At 41.0% G+C, this 3,192-nt stretch overlaps 1 long non-coding RNA gene across 1 annotated transcript in view; it reads right to left on the bottom strand.

Annotated features, from left to right (window-relative positions):
- The window catches only part of LOC136832401 (uncharacterized), a 40,457-nt gene extending 38,280 nt beyond the window's left edge, over nt 1–2,177 (bottom strand). The window contains exon 1 of the long non-coding RNA XR_010851178.1: nt 2,053–2,177. This is a non-coding gene — a long non-coding RNA (uncharacterized lncRNA). The remainder of the gene's footprint in view (nt 1–2,052) is intronic.
- Between the last annotated feature and the right edge of the window lie 1,015 nt (nt 2,178–3,192).

Genomic DNA, 3,192 nt, shown 5'->3' with positions numbered 1-3,192 from the left:
AATGTACTTAGTAGTGTATTTATAACAGTTATTTAGGAAATAAAAGAACACAACTATATTTTGCCGAACATCTCATGCATTGAGGAATATCACCTCATCAACTCGAGCAGTACCTCACGTCAGAAAATACTAAGTATCAGCAAGCGGTTTACTGCTTTTACGATTGGATTATAGAATTTAGGCCAATGGCCAAGCGCTGGGACCTATGAGTTACTCAGCGCTGAAAGGAAAATTGACAGCAAGTAGGTTTGAAAGGTGTAACAAGAGGAAAACCTCGCAGCTGCACTGTCAAACAACTGTTAGAGTGGGTGGTAAATCAGGTGGAAGGAAGAGAATATGAACGGAGGTACAGAAAAAGGAATGAAAGAGGTTGCAGCTAGGGGCTGAAGGGAAGCTGCAAGGAACCTTACTGACAGCCATACCCAACTGTGGGCGCTGCTTTTATGAGCACATGACGTTTACTGCATATTTTCAATATTAGACGTCTACTGCTGCAGTATCTATAAAAGGGGGATATTTCTTTACTCTCAGAAACATAACTCATTCACGACGCATAAATAAATTCTTCCTATTTCAAACGTTCATTTCTTCCCAGTTCTCTTACGAGTCAATTGCAAACATTTAAAACAAAAAGTTTTAGTCTGACAGAATTCCGGGATGCGGGCTGAATCGTTAAATCCATACATTCCGGAAGTGGCGCGACCAGAGTGGAGCTTTAATCCCAAGCGGCTCTTTCTTGAGATTCGGAAGAAGCCCCGACAGGAAACAAGGCTACGAAGCCGATCAGAACGAGATCGAGAACTGTCAACGGGATCAGGCCAGAGATTTAGGTCCTTCGTAGCTCTACTGACATGTAAAGAAAATTACAACTTTCACAAAAAAAAAAAGTGAGCTTCTCTTTCCTCAAACGTTAGGCTATCGTTTCCGGTATTACCACAAACACACACACACACACACATTCGACAGACATATGTACCTAGAGACGATATCAACTTATAAGTCTCTCTTGATGTCGTCGTTTTAATGCCCGTCAACAGTTCGAATCCTGCCAATGACGGAGCGCTTATCAATTATAATATCCCTTGGGTATATAAGGAAAAGTTAATCATGTTAGAACAATTGGTTTGCGCCTTTTCTCCATTTGGATAGCTAAGCCTTTTCTTGGCTTATTTCTTTTATTACTGCACATCTATCAATAATTAATTGTTTACTTACAAATTCAAAATTTATGGTTCTATTACGAAAGGGAACTGCAAATGGAGGCAACTTATACAGATTCAATAATTCCATTTCTGCTCGTTCCTTTTTATTATATTTTCCGCAATAAAATGCATGAAGATATTTGCCCATTACAATAACCCCCATTGCAATGGCGTATTTTTCCGACAATCTACAAATTTTGTTTCCCTACTCGCTCCATTTAGCCCTGTCTGGATTCTCCTTTTTCTCTTCCCCTCCATTTCTCTCTCCCGCTTACCTCAACTTCACAAGCGTTCTCTGCGAAAAGCAATTTCTAGCAGCTGGCCGAGACACCGTTCAAAGAACTGGGGACTTGATACACGCAAGCGACACTTCTTTTTTCATAAGTGAAGAGAATTGTGGATCCAGAAACTTAATGATCACATCGAGCTTAAGTTTGACAGAGAGAGAGAGAGAGAGAGAGAGAGAGAGAGAGAGAGAGCCGAAATCCCAATGAAGCTATATGCTATACTTGTATTAATGAAATTTCCAGCATAATTTCGTCCAGATCCAAACGTTTTTGAAAAGCGTTCTGAAATTCCCTGTAATCATTTTAATATCTATGTAGGGTCCCTTCCAAAGAAGACAGACCTGCACCTATTAATCATATGTCCTGCATGGCTTTGTTCAAGTCTAAGCATCTTTAAGGAGCATTAAATATCCTTTGAAATTATGAATGGTTCTCATGTACATCTTCCCGTTAGAAAGTTAAAAATCCCATTTGATGTCATAAATGTCACTTAGAATAATTCATTGGATCTCTGTACTTGCTCAGGTAAACACGAAAAACGGCAACCTGTCATGTACACGTACCTCTGCAGAGAACCGAATGGAAGACCAACATTCCTCTGGAAGAGACATCGTTCGCTGCGGCCCTATGAGAGAGGGACCAGGACCAAGCTGCAGAGGACTCACACTTCAAAGTGAATGGATCCTGTGAAAACAAGCAATGAAAAATATTAGAGTGCCATTCAAAAAAACTACTATGACATACCGAGAGAGAGAGAGAGAGAGAGAGAGAGAGAGAGAGAGAGAGAGAGAGAGAATTATTGCCGCAATAATTACTTTTTGCTTTTGATAAAACTCTCTCAAAGTCACCTGGTAAAATATATGTACAAGTTATTTTGGAAATAAAGATACATAACCTTGTCTTGACAAGTATATTTTGCACTAAAACAGCACCACCTGTACATGAACAGTAACCCTCGTCAGAAGTAATCTAAAGAGAAAATGAAGTGTTTAAACGGACAGAATTCATTCTGATGTTGAAGTCCAAGTCCGGTCCAATAGGACGTTGAAGTCCGGTCCATTCTGATGTTAAAGTCCAAATCTGGTCCACTTTGACATAGTAGTCCGTACCATTATGACGTTGAAGTCCAAGTCCAGTCCATCTCGACGTTGAAGTCCAAGTCCGGTCCATTTTGACAATGAAGTCATACTCTGTTCCACTTTGACGTTGAAGTCCAAGCCCGGTCCAATTTGATGCAGTCCAATGCATTTTGACGTTGCAGTCCGGTCCACTTTGACACTGAAATCTGGTCCATTTAACGTTGGAGTCCGGTCCAGTTTGACAGTTAATTCAGGCCCATTTTGATGTAGAAATCAAAATCCTGTCCAACTTGATTTGAAGTCCAAGTCCGATCAATTTTGTTGTTGCAGTCCAAGTCCTGCCCCATTTGACTTTGAAATAAGGGAATATTCCTCACCTCTCCTCGAAGGATTTGTTACTGAGCAGTGTGAGATTTGGTGTCTAGCCTCACACCTGCCCCCTACAAAAGACGATTGGGAAGGCTGCAGATTTTTGCGAGGAATTCCAGATTCAAATCAGCTCTCGGCTCACTGCCTATACGAGGCTAGGAGTCCGCTACGGTTGATTGGTTGCATGTGCGAGGCTAGACGGTCTGCGGGAAATACATACAGTGCAAAGTCCACATAATTTTTTGTACCACTTTG

The sequence above is a fragment of the Macrobrachium rosenbergii genome, chromosome 49 (genome assembly GCF_040412425.1).
Source record: "Macrobrachium rosenbergii isolate ZJJX-2024 chromosome 49, ASM4041242v1, whole genome shotgun sequence".
In the NCBI taxonomy this organism is placed as follows: domain Eukaryota; kingdom Metazoa; phylum Arthropoda; class Malacostraca; order Decapoda; family Palaemonidae; genus Macrobrachium; species Macrobrachium rosenbergii.
This window is presented reverse-complemented; position numbering and strand designations above follow the sequence as displayed.